Genomic DNA, 17,646 nt, shown 5'->3' on the forward strand with positions numbered 1-17,646 from the left:
CCTGTATCAGCTGCTCCATTGGCTGCTTCTCTTTTATTATTTAATGTGTATTAAGTTTTAGCCTGACTCATAGAGAACACTTCAAGTACAAGAGCCAAGCAATAATTAGAGCTGTTAAAAATACATTACAGCAAAAAGTAGAAACTAAGAATTATGAGTGGCACATTTGCTGTTTTTTTTTTTTTTTTTCCCAGAAGCCCCCAGTGTGAAATATTATATGGTATCAACAGCTCAAATAATGATGGGGGCTTGTGGCCTTCCTGTTAAATAAATGTATTTCCATCAAGAATTTACTATCTTTTTTTTTGGAAAATATCAGTAATTTAAGAGTTAATAGTAACTGTGAAGAGCTTTCCCCAGACTAGCAGTCTGGCAGGACCACCAACTTCTTACAGCCTTTCTGCTCCTTTTCCTGCCAGATATCTGGTAGCACAGAAATGATATCTGCAGACAGTGACCATCTAGGACAGCTCTTGACTTAGAGGGACAGCTTGTTAACTGAAAATTTATATAAAACTGAAGTTGCACTGATACAAAAAGTCATCTTTATTTTGTCTACAGGAAAGATGAAAACAGTTGTTTGGCTCATGTTGTGAAATGTGTCAGGAAAGCTGCTGGGGCACAATTCTGAGAAACTCAGTCTCACTTTCTTGCTACCTCTAAATTAATAAAGACCCCAAGATATCCCCATTGCTCATTTTGTAGCTGCTGGAAGGGTTTATCACAAATACATTTTTCAACATCAGTCCCAGGTCAGTCTGATGGATAGGAAAACATAATTTGGGAAATAAATATTTATGATGCATAGTCACTTGGAATTTTTTATTTATGCATTGCTCAGTACAGATGCCCATTAAACAGTAAAACCAAAACTGTGCTAGGTTTCAGCATTTATGATTCATCCACTATGGAAGACTTAAATCATCAGCCCATTAAGTGGAATGGCTCTGAACTAAATCATGAAGTCTTTTTAAATGTCAGTCGTTCAAAGAAAAGAAGTTTGTTATAGTTTTTGCATTGAGCAAAAAGGTTGTCTTGAACACAGGACTTACTAACTATATACCAACAGCAAAGCTTAGAATACCTGACACTGGAAGAGTAGCTACTGCAGTTGACATGTTTCTCAGCGACCCATGGGTTTCAGCAGTGATTTCTCTATGCCAAAGGGTTTCCAAAAGTCACAAACTCTTTGCAAAAAGCAGTGTCTGTCTCACATACTGTGAAAATTGTTGTGCTGGGCATGAGGAGTTGATGGAAAAACATCTTCTGCCTGACACTTTACTTTTTTGAAACCCCAGGTGCATATTTTTCATGCTTCTTAAAAGTTTAACTTTTAAGAGAAATAGTCATATCTGGCCACCAGAAACCGATGTTATTAATCTCTAGCTCTGCACCTCTCCTCTGAATGGGCAATGATTGCAAGTAAAATACCTTCAGGTAGGAAGATGATTCTGTGTGCCTGTAGCAAAGCATTTCAGCCTCTCCTCCAAGGTCAAATGATACTACTTCAAATCTACTGACAGGAACCAACCTTAATAGACAAGAAATTTGTCTTACATTAATACAAGGAACATAAAAAAATTATAGTAAATAGTTTAGACAATCGATCATGCTTTTTCTCTTTTAATGTACAGTGTTGGGAAAGCAAAACTTCTGTGTGAGGCTGTAGCATCAGCTTTTCTGTGATAGACTGAATTACTCCTCAATGTCTCCCACAGCATTTCTTAGCAGTACTTTTATTTCAAGTGGTCTGACTCAGAAATCAGGCCTTCACTGTCCTTATTACTGCTTGCACACAGAAAAGATGATCTTGTCCCAGAAAACCTACAGTTTGGGCATATCACAAATAAATGGATATAAGGAACTACTCTGGGGCCTCTGGAGGGAAATGAACTGGACAGAGGAATAGGGGATAATAGGTAATAATAGAAATAGCACTCCCTATAACTACTCTATAACAATCTCATTTTTGTTCCAGAAAGACCTGCTTGGTTTTGCCTATCCAGCTTTTGGGATTATCATCCTAAACTAGGAAAGTTTAACACTCTATTGTATCCTTCTCTAAAGTGAAGGTTTGAAATGAGGCATGGAGATGAGAAGAGATAATGAGCTCTCTTTAAAGAAAGAGCAGGAGGAAAACCAGCTGCAGGTAGTTTTGGCTTTAAACATGACTGGCAGAAAACCAGCCCAGAACTCAAACCATTCTATGTAGTCCAGGGAAAGTGCCTGCTTCCCACTAGGGTACTCATACTTTATTTACCTGCTTCTATGGAGGTCTATTTCTGTTTTCTTGGAATTAAATACAGCTGAATTTCAGGTCTTTCATGGATAATCCAGCTGCAAGTAACAAAAGGGAAATTAAAAATTCTGAGAAAAAAACTTCACATGATTATGTTGGAAAGGTAGCAAATGCATGATTTAAACAAAGAGAAAATCATATGAAAGATCTCTCTCAAGTGGCTAGAGGTTTGTGGCACTGACATGATCACTGAAAGTCAATCTGTTATCTGCTGGTGCCTCTTGTGAAGGACTCAACCTGCCTTGTTCAGTCTGACAGCAAGACTTTCATGTTTGCCATTGCTGTAGAGAATACTCAGGGCAGCCTTTCACACCTACACTGCCTCAGTGACAATTCTTGCAGTGTTCAAAGACTGAATGAAAAGATGGTTATGCATTGATATTCCTCATCTGAAGCTCTTAAAATGCTCATATTTCCATCTAAGATTTTGCAGTCCTGTTCCACCCCTCTGCTTACTGTAAACCACAGGTTTCCACCTCGTTGAAACTTTCTATGGCATTCCTTGCTCTCTAGGATAAACTGGGGAGGAAACTGCCACTTGCAAATTCCAAAGGTAATGAGAAATTCTTTTGGCAGCAACAGGCTGGGCTAAGAACAGCAGGCAGAAATCGATGCTGGCTGCTCGTTAGCTGCAGCAGCCCAGGGGAGGTGCCTAATCGTATTCTGCCAAGAGCAAATGAACACACATTCCCTTTAAAATGCTTGATGCTTAACTGAAACTTAAGACCAAGAGAAGCCCAGCTCACAATCCTTTTTTGACCTCATTTTTTCTCTCTCTTTGATACTTGAGAAAGACCTCTTAATTTCTCTCTTGTATTTGAGAAGAAAAACTTGTTTTATGGAAAGGTAGACTATGATAGTGGCAGACCTGCACCGCATTAAACACTGTGGATTTTTGTTTCAAAGTTTTTAAAAGAATTAAGTTAATGGAGAATTTTGAGGGATGTTTTACCCTGAACTGGTTTTACATGCAAACATATTTGAAAGTAAAGCCAGGTTGTATGTGGAGTTTTTTGGCAAAAGAGTATTTCAGTGGCAAAGATTAAATGAAATACTATTTTTTTTTCATTTTGATGCATTTGATTCCACAGAAAACTATTAATGAGTTGTAAATGCCAGCACTTTTGCTAAAATGTAGCATAGGAAATAACATAATAATTAAGTAGATAAGCCAATTTTATTTTCTGATATTTTATACTAAAGACTCTTCTGGCAGTGGAAGGTGATATATATATAATATGGCCTCTTGATGAAACACTGCTCACTTATAAAGAAAACTGCAGTGCTGCATTTTTCAAATTACCATAAACATAATTACCCCCTGCTGAGAATCTGAGTGATAATTCATAGCATCATTACTTTCAGTAAAGACTGCAATTTCTTTCAAAATGTGATTAATTCCTTCCTAAATTATAAAAGTCAAGCTAAAAATTTGTTAGATTGGCAAACATATAGAAATTTCATTATATTTGCTCATGCCAGAATGTACATGAAACCTTCACCTTTTAAAGTAAATCAAAGAAACTTTAAGTCCTGTCTGAGCTGGAAGGGAGCTGTGAAGAAGAACAGGGATCCAGTCAAGCAAGAAGGGGATGATGTGTTTGTCCATATGAGCAGATTTTAACAGTGTGCATAAAACTCATTGGCCAGCAGAGGTGTCTGTGCTTCCTTCTGCAGCAGCCAAGTTTCCAATCCTCCAGAAAGCCCATGAATGTTTGTGGTTGTTCCTTCCCAACAGAGGGAGTAGAATTTCACTCCTTGTAAATTAGTCCTGTTGAGGTTGCTTTCTCAGTGACAGGGATGGTATTTACCTCCAAAAGCTTTTGGCCAACATACCATTCTTCATTTTGTTGTGTCCTTCTGGCCCAAATATGAAACAGAGAAGAGGATATAGTCATCAGATTCTAGATAACATGTCTTCAAATCTAAGTTAGACTGAGCTTTGATTTTAAATAGTAGAAGCAGATTTAACAATGTTCAACAGTTGGTGGTGCATGCAGCAAAGACAGCCCTATGTATCTATGCACATTGAATGTCAATATGGTATTTGTCTTCTTTTTATTCAGCTCAATTTGCTTCTAATTTTTCTCTTCCTTTACATAATTTCTTTTTTTAATCCTCACTGGTTGCTAAGTAACTGTAGCAGTATTGCTGCAGATGTGCAATAGGCGTATCTGATTACTGTGGTGGTCTTTCTTTTTAGGGGAAAAAATGTCTTTCAGTAAAATAAGAACAATTATGAAAGCAATGATGGCCTGATAAAAGTTTTTTCTTATCCCAAATTTTTGCAGCTATTCACACATTGTGTCAGCCAATGATAGAAAGTATTTGGGAAGAGTGCATTATATTCAAATGGATCAATCACCACAGGACTACTTTACCTAGAGATTTATACTGCACTGAATATGACATAAGGCAGTCTTGTCAGGCTGCACCTGTGGTGGAACTTTTTTCATAGCACACTCATGCTAAAAAAGGGTAGGCCAGAAGCTGCAAGATTTTTGTCTTTTTGAATTTGCTCATTTTTGTCAGCTTTCTGTGCAGATCCTAAGTCTTATCACTGACCAAGTTCTAATACTTCTGCCCATGGAGGCTGGCAGTTTCTCTTTGCTTTTGTCACTACAGCACTCCAGAGCTTTAGTTAAAGTTTTATGGGGATGTAATGCAGGTGGCTCTCGGGCAAAATGAAATCTCAGCTCATTTTCGTGGCTCTTCACAGTTACTGTGCATGTTATTCAAGTGTCACAGGTGTCCCTTCTGCATTCATCTCCCTGAGCAGTCCCCCTCAGGCAAGCCCTTGCCTGTTGCCTGTCACCCCTTGGCAGACAGGGTGCCATGCTGTTGTTTACCATCTCTGCCACCAGCTGCTCCTCTGTGTAAGAGAGCTGTGTGTGAAGTGCAAGAGTTAAATCCTACTGATCATAATTTTGGGAGGAAAATAGCAGAATGCCTATGTGACAGTGAATGAATGCTCTACTGATAGATTTCATTTTAGCATTTACTAATTTGGGTGTGTTTGACGTTGCATCTGCAGCAGGATGTTGGTGTAGATCTTTAGCAGCAATTATATATGGATATATTCTCCTCTTAATGTAGGAAGAACAGAAGAATTGCAATTGTTGACATTATTCAAAAACTAATAACGGGCATTTTAAAGATGTGGATATTGTATTAATTCTTAACTTTTTGTAGCTGGGTTAGGACGGTTTCATTTATTTTGTCTTTTTGTATGCAGTTTAATCAAATGTGTCCATTCAGTGCAGGATGTGGCATTTGAATTCTTTTAGGGAATGCTTGCAGGAGATTGATTTTTTGCCTGTGTTTGCAGAGAGTGAAGGAGTTTGCCCGTGTAATCTCCAAAAAGGTCAAATCTTGACTTAATAAATGTATGATTCAGGAACATAAACCTCATTCTTTAGGACACCACATTAATATTTATTGGGGTCTGAATACTACAAAGACCTGCTAATTAGCTACAGAATCTTTTGTGTGTTGGTTAAACTGGCTCAAGAGGGATTAAAATTGCTTCCATTATGATAAATCTGCTAAGCAGTGGACTCATATTCCCATTAATTCCTATGGTTTAGACTAGTGTGTAGGTACATCTTTCTGCCATGACTAATAGTGGTTATGACATTTTTAATAAATTCAGTGAAGAATATTTCTAAGAGGAATCATTTGCTATTGCTGATGGCAGAGTAAGGAGAAGGCAGCAGCCAGGAAGCCCAGCAGGAGCTGCCCAGCTGCATCTGGAGGAGACACTGACTGTCCCAATCCATGTAGAGCAGGAAAGGAGCAAAGACCAGAAACCTGGGCTAGGAGCTGCTTAAGGGCAATGACCCAGTATGCCAACAGAACACTAACAGTCAGGCCGAGTTTTAAAATATGGAAAAATAAAGATGGGCCACTGTATTGAGAGAGTGAGGCAAAAGCAAGTGAAGCAACTTCTGAAAGTGAAGCAGGGAGAAGAGGGTGCTGTCCAAGCAAAAGGCTGTTGAGCACAGCTGTAGTTGCAGTACAGCCTAGGTGAGGGAGAATATGTCTGTATATTGTGGAAGGCAATATGGTGCAAACACCACCAGGCTGAGCTGAGCCTGTACCTCCACAAGACTCAGCCCGGATCTGGCCCAGAATAAGTACAGCTATGTTTGCATAGTGCCAGCCCTAATCAAATATGTCTTGCTTCTGATCTCTGTTCAGCTATTTTTCAAATACCTTTGATTACAAAGTTGTGGGTTGGAAAAGATAAGATTAGATAAAGCAACTAGTAATTTCAGTATTTTTCTGAAGTGGGAAGGAGCATGTATGCAGTGTAACAGTTGAAAAAATCCTGGTGCCCTACTAAAAAATTCCTGGAATGAGTGGGCTTAAGAAACACTTGCAACTAAAGGCTCATGCCTTATGTTAAGGGAAGAAGCCACAGAGTCAAAACTGAGCTGAAAAGATAAGTGGGTAGGAAGACCTAAAAAAGAATCATATGGCTCTGAGGATACTAAGCAGAATCACAAAAATCACTTTTCCCCCTAAGAAATGTGGCAACTGCTGTTCACAAGCGGGCAGAGCCATGTGGGGATAAGAGTATGCTCTGTCAGCCCAGGATCCTACAGCTGAAACTGCATCTTAACATTACAAGTGGTGATGCAGCCCAAGGTGGGAGGATGCTGAGGAGGCAGGCTCATGCCTCATGGGGAGGCTGAAGTGGAGAAAGGGAAGTAAGCACTATATATGTTTGAGGAAATTTAAGAGAATGCACACAATTGTAACTGTGGTTGACCAGTTTAAACCTTGCAGGCACTTTCTGGATGAGCCAGTAAGAGATAAATATTGATGGAACTTGTCTGACCTTGAATCAACAAAAACTTTGTCTTCACAGAGCACATGGCAGCACATGATAACGGAGTGATTCAGCTAAAGAACTTTGCATCTCTGTGCAGCATCATCAACATTGTGTTAACTCTGGAGGGATAATGACATTTTAAAAAATACTTGGATGCAGCTGTGGGAATTTTAACTCCTGTAATTCTTTTTCTTTGTTTTTTCCTTCTGACAGGTTTTATTTTAAAGCAGAAAAACATAATTTCATAAAACTTCATTTAAGTCCCATGCTCCAAACCTTCATGACTCTCATTTTTCACAGAAAGGGAGAATAATGGGATTGGAGTCAGCCCATCTGCATAAACTATTTACCCAGAACTCCTGATGGGGTAAAACCACAGAGAAGTGCTCTCTGTTCTTGCTTATTGGCACACAGAGAAAGCCCTCAGAAAGCTTCAACTGCATCAACTTTCATCTCAGCACTTCCCTACTGATGCTTTTGAGCCATCATAACAGGAAGAACCAGAAGGACTCCAAACAAAGTGAAGGTTCTTCCAGAGGCTGAAGAGCATGAGAGGAATTTTGGGTTAGCTCCAAGAGAGCCTCTTTTGTCACAGAACCAAGCAGAGCTGAAACAATCATGGCTGGCTGAACTGAAGGATGGGGTTGGGCAGTGTTCCCAAGAGGCTGAAGCCTCTCTGCAAGCCCTCTTGGATGGTGCTGCACAATAAAAACCATGCACCAGGCAGAGAGGTGGTAGCTAACAGGCCTCTATACATGCCTCCTGCAGGCTCTTTTTGGTGAGTGGGGAGTCAAAATAATGGACTAAGCCAAGCTTAGGGGATGTATCATCATAAGCACATTGTTGGAAGTAGGGCTGAGTTGAAGCTGTGTTTGAATATTAATGGTAATCTTGCTTCCCAGCCCCAAGAATACAGTGCTTGGAAGTGGGGAACAATTTAAGAAGGCTCTCAGGGTTTAGTGGTTCCACAAATCCTGGGAGGGGGCATGAACTAATGGTGTATGAGGACCCTGAGATGTGTTGAACTGGGGATTTTTTTCTGATTATTCCAATCAACTAGGACAGAGCCTATATGATTTGAAACTTTTATTTCTTGCTAACATGTGTTCACACACACAACGTCATTCTGTTGAATTGTTTCCAGAAGATTAATTATTCTTTAGAAAGATTTTGGCTTTCTCTGAGGATAGTTGCTACTTTTCTACATTAGAGAAATCTTTTGTCTTTGTTTAGCAAATAGGTGCAGTGGGGAAATACTTGCCTGGGAAATAACTGGAGGGAATAAGATGTACAAAGATCTTGATGCTGCAGTCCAAGATAAACAGGACATTGTAATACACTTAGCAAATGAAAATGCAAATCACAGAAAAGTAAAGGAGGAAAAAATACATTCCCTTGCCTGAATATTGAGAGAAAGGGAGGGGGGAAGGTGTTTGACAAGCACATTATTTTCAGTCTCCTGCTAATTTAGTGTTATCAGAATTGCTTGCGGCTGTCATTCCGTGAGCAAATATATTTGTAGAAATGCCAGTCATTTCAGACGGCCGATGCACTTATCAGAAAAATATGTGAGTACTCTGAGGAGACTTCAAGCAAAAGGTAATTGGTAGAAGAGGTGTCCAGGAAGACTTCTTGTGCTTATCAGGAGTCTGTTCTTAAAACCTAATCAGTGTGGTGTTAAATTATTGGTTACAGCTAAAGAATCTAATTGAAGTTCTTTTTTTGTATGTGTGAGTTTGACTTATCAGTGTGCTTGGCTTCTCTACAAGCTAACAATGAATTAACATCCAAGCAATGAGATATAGTTAAGGCCAATGCAGAGACAGAGCTGGCAAAGAAGGAATTATTTTTAAATTATTATGGCTCAAGAAGTTGCCATACAACTCTTTGAGACTTAAGAACCACTAAAAAAGGGGGGGAAATGATAAAACCCACAAGTTAACGGAAGAAGAAATGTGGAAACTATGAAGGAAGAAATTTGAGAAAATATGTAGAAAGAAGAAGGAATAGAAGTGAAGGAAAGAAAGATTGTGGGAAAGTTTGGAACCTAGATAGACAGAAATAGTTTTGCAGAGAACAAAGAGAGAGTGGTATCAGAAAAGAGACTAAAGTAATAGAAAATGGGAAAATTATAAAATAAAAACAACCACTAGAATTATGGAATGCATAAGCCCCATACCTAGCACTGCAGTCAGTGAGTTTCACACTAAGGATTGTCTAAGGATTTCTGCTGTAACTATGCTATGGAAATCCATGAGGCCTTGATGTGCCATTGATGCACAGTGATGTGCATCTTTGGAGGATGAGGCCGCATGTAACCACACTGAAAAGTGCCTTGCCTACAAGCAGATATGTTTCCATGGTCTGATCCCAAATGCAGCTCAAGGGTTCAAAGCAACCTTTAGGTCCCCACCAAAGAAAATCCCTCTTCCATCTGTTTTAGGCTACTAAATTACAGATTTGTGATAAATATATGAGTCTGAAGGATTCTTACAAAATAACGACATCTCTGTAATTCATATTTTTGTTTAGCAGATACAGTTTAACAAGTCTTCTGGCACATATGATTTTACTCCTCTAGGAGTAAGAGGCTGTGTGACAATCTTATGTGTATTTTTAATTCTTTTAACGACATCAAAATTTATATTCATGTTAATTTTCAAGTAGAGTTTTTCTTCCAGTTTTATGGAGACGGAGCAATCCAAATTAATGCACCCAACAAATTCTCTTTCAAATTTCTACTGCGTGGCTACCAAGTAGGTGCTTTGAAAAACAAACCTCCAAATATTCCAAATTTTCCAGAGTTGGATTTGCATTAAGGGATCCCTCTGCTAGCAATACTACTGTCAGCCCTGTGGTATGTTGTATAGATTGTGATGCTTTTGCCATGGATTATTGATTGGGCACTGCAGTCAGCAGAGCTTTAATGATTCTGCTCCTGCCTTTGCTTACAGCTGTCTGCAGACATGTGGGTATTTGCTCCAGCCATCCCAGAGCTACTGTGCTTTCCAAAGCATTAATCACTGCAGAAGAGCAAGGAGAATAATTGAAGTCCTGTGGGCATTTGAAATAGTTCAGCCCCACTCTATACTGTGAAGGCAGTCAAGCTTTATGTGTTATGAGACAAATAGAAAATGTTTGAATAGAGTGTGTGGGGAGAGAAAAGTAGATTAAAAGCCACTCCCAACTCATAGAACCTTTTCCAAAGTGCTGACAGGCAGTTTGTGTTTAGACAGTAATTTGGGGCTGAGAGGATACTTTAGATCTGCTCCAGCCTAGCTCTGAGGATTGTGGGGGGGAGGATTTCCTTACCGACTATATTGATAGCTCTCCTGATTTCCAGCAGTGCTAATTTCATAGGCTCAGGGACCTTCAGAGACACATGGATACCAAGCTTAAGATAACAGAGGTCTGAGCTTATTTTTCCTGGATATATAGGTTCATTAATTTCCATACTCCTACAAATGGGGGTCATTTTAGGACTGCTATCTCACCCTTGAAGCCTCTCAGCAGGTACTGCTAGTTTGTTGTTTGAAAAATGCCTTCTAAAACAGGTTTGCACAGATAAATAATGTAAAAACCTCACCTGAAACTGCTATTTGCACCTTTATGTGCTTTAGATGACCCCAGAACAGCAGTGCTACTTACAAGTCACCAATGTCTAACATCTCCCACATAATGTGTAACTGGGTTTGGTTTTTTTTTTTTTTGTTGTATCCCAAAAAAAACCCAAGGAAACCATGCTGCAAAAAATTCACAAACCTCAATTGGGAATGGTTTCTAAAGTAAAAAAGGGTGGGAATTTTTGAGCATCAGTAAGAATGGGGGATATGTTCAGAGGAGAAGCAGACAAATACTTACAAAAATGTCTGTCAGAACTTTGAGGAACTTTAGATTGTCTCATACACAAAAAAAGCAAACCCAAACCAAATACAACCCTTCACAAAAAGAAAAAAAAAAAAACAAAAAAGCAAAAAAACCAAACCACTCCTCCCAAAAAACCAACCAACCAACCAACCAAAAACCAACCAAAAAAAACCCCAATGAGAAAAAGAAACAACAACAACAAACTCCAAACCAAGCTCAAACAGAAAAGGAAGGGTATGGTGCAGTTCAGATATATTTGCCCTGAAACTCTGGATATTAGAAATCACAGAGGAAACAGACAGGCACAACTCAGCTTAAAAGAAATTACCCTTATTCATACAAATGCAGCAGAAAGTTTTCAGTAAAAGCAATGAAATCTTATGATAACTCTACTATTATGACAGAAATTACTTTCTTAATCTGCACCACAGCTTATGTTCACATAAGGTTTCAGTCAACCCACTGATTTTTATCTGCTCTTTTGCTGTTTCAAGAAAGAACCAGGAAGAGTGTCTACAGTTTTCTCTCATTTAAGACAAATGCAGTCCTGATGGCTGTGGCCTGAAGGGAAGAGCTGCCTTCCTGCCAGAAGAGGAGAACTGTTAATATCTGGCAACAGGAGAGAGGAAAAGGGATGGCTCTGAGACACAGTTTGCTGCTGGTGTACAAGGTGAGATATTTCCCTTTGTAGTAAGCAGATGCATCATAGTATGAGTGCAACTGTGCAGTTGCAATCCCGAGCACACATGAGGACAAATCAGCTGGGGTAAGTGTGGCTCAGGGTGCAATATTGAAGACTGACAAGGCAGGATAGGAAGTCTATTTAGCAAGCCTCCTTTGACCCCTGTGCAGCCCTGAGTGTTAGCAAACATGCTGGAGAGCAGAGGGAGCTGAGGAGCCTGCAGCAGAGCAGCACTGATCACCCAGGTGAGCTTGGAACTGCCCAGGACAATTGGGGTGACAGGGCAGCCGAGGCAAGGCCTGGCATCACCAGCAGAGATGGCAAATAAGGATCACCTGGGGACCCATGGAGCTGCAGGAGCTGCGGGCCTTGCTCCTCAGCAGGGTAGGGAACACATCCCCCCAGCCCGGCTGCTGCACCTTGCAAGACTGAGGTGTTGCCACAGGATGAGAATAAGAGCCACAGTCCCAGCACAAGGGATGAAAGAGAACTATACATTATATGCTTGCACAGCTGGAAAGAAGTGGGTATGTATTAAATACCTCCCTTCTCCCTCACTGCTTCTTCCTCCCTGCTTCAGTGAAACATTTTTCAAATATTTAAGTTCGTCTGCCAATTGCAAATTGGCACTTAGTTTTATATTTTATGTTTTATATTTTCAAGTTCCAGGGTATAAATTTAAGCTGGTGTATATTAGAGACTTCTAAACTTAGAACCCATATATTTTTGCTGTCAGTAAAAACCTGACAGAATGGTTATACTTCCCCATCTTCATAAACATGGTATTTCCTAAAATATTAGGCAAGTTTCTTTTCTTTTGCAGTTAACTTTTGATACTAAGCTCTAATAAATACTCAGAAATGTTTGAGAAATTCCATATACTGCAAAATATCATTGAATCTTCAAATTTGTTCTAACTTAGATTATATGAGCTGATACCTCTCCTCTTACTACAGCTTGAACACATGCTCTAGCTGTTTCTAACACATACAAGGTCATCAATTGCCTCACTCTTGTTTACAGCATGCAGAATTATGTTAAATGCCTCTGCCATACCCAAAAGAGTGGCTTATCTTTCAGTGAGATTTTATGTCTAAAATGAGGCACCAGAAGTGATTGGCAATTTGAGATCAATTTGTGTGAGCAGGCTACATTCTTCCCCTCTACTTTCCTCTAGGGTCAGGGATGCAGTTGGTAAAGGTGCTTATAATGCACCTTCCTCATTCTCAGTGTGGGTGCTTGGCAGGATATTCCTCACAGGGATCTCTGATGGCTTTAGATGCTTTCTTGCTCTTACTCTGAGATGTTCTGGAGTTATTAATTTTGAGCCATAAGGCTTGGCTCATTTGTTCTGGCTTTCCTTTAAAGAGGGGAAGGAATCATGAACTGTAGTCTTTTCTGTGAACTCTGGGTACTAGATATTGTTTGTGGGAAAAACTAAATAGCTTTAACTTTCATTTTTGCAATCTGAAATGGCTGACAGGACATGGTAGTTACCATCCTTAAACTATGTTAAATTTCACAAAATAGGAGAAAGAAATCTGCAATTTAACAGAACTAACTGGTAGTTCAGGTATGATTTTTAAAAGATACTACACCTACTATTGACATAACTTATTTTTCATTTCAATATGCATGACTTGCTGCATTACTAATGCATGAAAATATACCTTGTTCTTTCTTAGACAGGTAAAATTTTTCTTAACACTCCTATCTGTAGTCTCTGCCTACTTAATGTTTAAGCCCCAACATACTAACTTCACATTGTGGTTTTTCAGTGATCCTCAAGATATTAATTTGCAAACTGTATTTCTGTAGGTCTCTGCCATGTACTAATCTCTCAGTGGAAATGCTTGTCTGTTATTTAGCTCACCATACTTTTCTAGACCACTTTCCAATGCTGAAGTTTCTAAGTGATCAACTGTTACTTCCAGTAATACAGAAATAGCATGTCATTACCATTTAGCACCAACTGCAAGGATTTAATTTTAAACCATTACTCCTTTCCCTGACTGAAGAAATGCCTCTGCAATAATTTTTAACCTTTCATCAGCATAATTGCTAAATAATTAACAATGGTTAAATTATGAGAACCTGAGAGATTTGAAAATTATTACTGAAGTATGTATTTCACCAAAGCAATGACCTATATGCATCTGCTTCAAAATAAAAGCAAACTATAATTGCTAGCAGCAGCAGCATTAAGTCTTTTTATGTGCTTATTCCCAAGTCAGCTGCCTTTGGTCCTGTGTTAGGGCATAAACCCATCTCACTGCACAGGACTACTGTGTGCTGAGGCTGAGCTCTCCTTCTCCAAGGTTATCTCATAATGCTTTGCAATGCCTTCATTTCCATTAATACAAATTAGTTATTCCACAGAATAAGCCATGGAAAACAATGTAAAGGCTCTACAATACCTTTCTAATTTTATAGCAGATATTATTTCCTTTCTTCTGTTAGCTGAGCTGATTTGCATCTGCATGCTGAGCTTTTCTTCACTTTCTCCAGTCTCATCAATGAGCTCCATGTGCTGATTTCGGATCTGCCTTTTGTACCCCATTTAGGAGCTGACAGTCCTCAGTCTCTCCCTCCTGTCCCAGCTCTGTGAGTCATCGGGATTCACTCACTCTCCTTTGTCTCCTAACTTGGGTTGAAATCTGCACAGTCTGCTGCCATCCTGCTGACCCACTAATCTGGCTTCCAACAATGTATGTCCCCTCCTGCCCTTTGTTGCAGGCGCTCCCATTCATTCTCCACTCTCCACAATCTCAACGTTTCTCCTGTGTAACAAGGGGAAGAACAGGAGGTATTTGCTGGTGGGGGTAGGAGAAACCATGGGAGCAGGAATGTGTAGCATAAATCTGTCAGGAGGCTGGCTGATCCCTAAATGATTTATTTTTTCAGGTCCTTCCCAAGTTCATCCTTTGGGTAAATGTTTGTATTCCAAGCAGTTTTTGGTAAAATCATGGAAAGTTCACAGTGAATTTCACTCACCATTTTGAGAGTGTGGATATATCTTATATTTAATCACATACCTGCATCTCCCCTGTCCACAATATTTTTTCCAGTCTGGTAGTGCTTCTGGTGGTGAATGTGACTCGACAGCTATAACTACCCTTTGAATTCCAATTCCCAATTTCAGTTTCATCCAAGCATCTCAACAGCCACTTCTTTCTTTCTGCATTCTTCCATATATTACAGTGCCATTCATATTCACTCAATTTCTTTTATTCCTGAGGTTATAGAGGAAGTAGTGGCAGAGAGCTTTTGTTTGGTTTTTTTTCTGTTAGAGGTTCCAAGTACACAGTCTGCTGAACTATCAGTAGTGTCTATACAATTCTAATGACCCTTCACTCCTGTCACTTTATTTATGCCTTTGAGCTGTTTAAATCAGAGGCACCTGGATGGAAACAAAGTCAAGTGGCTGCCTGAGCTGTTTTTACAAATAAAAGTAATGTGTCTGGTGCTTCAACTAAATCCCCACCACTTCCTCCCAGAGCATTTAGCACAAGGGTGTTCAGCAGGCTTTGGCTTTGTTGAACACCTGCTCAGAAAATCTGCTGACTCCCAGAGGCCCCAGGAGCACAGCAGCCCCTCCATGCTGGCTTTTGAAAATGTTGGTCTAACACCAGCACAGCGCTGTGATGCTCTCCCACAAAGTCCTCTAAATGCAAATTTTAATCAATGCCATTTCCTCATAAATCAGTCCCTCTAGCTTTGTAATTATCAGCACCAGCTCTGGATTGTCATTACACTTCTCATACTGATGTCCAGATTGAAAGTGATCTCTTCCTGTGCTCACAGGAAAGGATTATCACTGAGCTGCTCTATCAGGGATCTGAGAATAGGATACGAAGCTGGTTAGCACACCTTCCTCTCTCCTGTGCACAAGGTTCCACCACTGCAGTTCTCCTGCTGTAAAGCTATATATTTTTTATTCCTCATTTGAAACAACCCAAATAAACAAAATCTTCATTAAGCTTGTGCATCACTTTCATTTATAGCTATTTTAATGGAAGTTGAACCAACATCAGCCTTATTTTATTGTGCAGTTCACAAGTAATATGGCCATAATTGCTGTTTCCCTTTCCTCCTGTGCTAAGATTTTTGCAGTCTCCTACTTTTTCTGAGCAACTGAAAACCTCTAGGTCAATAAAAAGAAAGTGATTTTTTGCTGGAATGACATACAGATGCCTAAGTTTTCAAAACCACTATAAAATAATTTCACTCTAGAGCAAAAAAAGATGTGAAATTTGTTGGCTAGAAAGTGCATATAATGTTTCATAGCTAGAATTAAAAAAAAAGGTATGATTTTTATATTATAATTATTTGGAAGATAATTGTGTGCATCCTGTTTTCATGACCAATATACAGAGCTGCTTTATTGATTTAATTATGTCAAAATAAAATGCTTCTATTAGATTGTTTAGTTTCCTTATGATTGGATGTAACTTGGTTATAACTATTATACATATATTATTGGTGGTGTTTTTTTAATATAATAATGAAAATGAGAATATGGTCTCATTAAAAAGCACAATCCTTTTACTGCAACAAATGGTAAATAGTTTGCATCTTTTATAAAATTTACTTTTAATTCTTTTAACAGAGAGTCTTAAATAGATTTTTGTGAAGTGGTGAGAAAAATCTATCCTTTTGCATTTAAACCTGAAATTAGAAATGGAGATTATATTTTTAACAGATTGTATAGTAATTCAGCACTTAGGATACTGTAGTTTGTTAACAATTTTGGGAGCCATACTCTGCCAGGGAAGCCTAAAAAAGTAATTGAAAAAATGCATGGTGGCCACTGATAAAAATAAAGATATTAGTTAATATGCGGAACAGGAAAAACTTTACATTTATTCAAGGTGGGGAATTTTAAAGCATAATCTGGATTAAACCCAAATACAATTTTTTATTTACCAAGTATGAAAAAAAAAAAATTAGGGTTTTATTTGTTTTCTGTTTTGCTTTGCTGCAGATTAACTGCTGTGAATGTTCCAAACTGCATATCCATGTCCTGCTCCCTGTGAGAAGCAGAGAAATGCCACACATTTTCAGTTGTCATCTGAGAGGGATCCTACACGCTGGCTCTGGGAAGTAAACTGCCTTTGGTTAGAACAGCTTGGGTCTGGACTCAAATGGATGCTTTACAGAGCAGTGGTATCCAAAGACAGGTTTGTTGGTTTGACTCATCTTTCATTCAGCTCATTGTGCTGTTCCAAAAGAGTGTTGATCAATGGAAACCTGCTTTTAAGTCTTATATAATTTGTATACTTATATGATTTATAGGTGATCTAAAGTTCAAAACTGCCAGTGGAGCTACAGAAATGCTTGAGAGGAATGGGGCTCCTTGTCACCAGAGGAAACCTATACAAGATTTGCACTCTGGTGCAGATATTTTACTGAAACAAGCAACTTCATATACATAAGTAGTCAACTTCAAACAAGAACACTAATTGTACTGATGAGGCTCAGCAGGACTGAAACAAGAATTATGAAAAGACTTTTCTTCCTGTTCTATCAAAAATGGTTTAATTTCTTACAATGGGTTGAAAATTACAAAGAATGAAGGAAGGAGTTGTACAGAACTTCAGGGTAATGTTTGTGCAACTGAAAAATGCTGGTTGATGTCAAAACATTTCTGTGTTACTAAATATCACAGCTTAGGTGTAACCTGCCGTATTCTGGCAGAGGCTGACATGTCCAAAAACTGGAATATTGGAGGACCCCTGAACTTTTCTGTCGCATCAGGGTGAAACCATTTGAAGAATGGCACAGAAGCAGCTTAGAAAACCTTGTCAGCCAGCAGGAAAATGTTTGAAGAGAAGGATTGATAGCAGGAAAGGCACAATGGACCGATTGAGTTCTGTGAGGGAAGGGCATTTATGACTTACCAGGAAGGATTTACTTTTTAACTCAGGCTAGATTTTGATGAATATTTCCTTTGATGGAAGT

Source organism: Ammospiza nelsoni, chromosome 7, assembly GCF_027579445.1.
Source record: "Ammospiza nelsoni isolate bAmmNel1 chromosome 7, bAmmNel1.pri, whole genome shotgun sequence".
NCBI classification, from domain to species: domain Eukaryota; kingdom Metazoa; phylum Chordata; class Aves; order Passeriformes; family Passerellidae; genus Ammospiza; species Ammospiza nelsoni.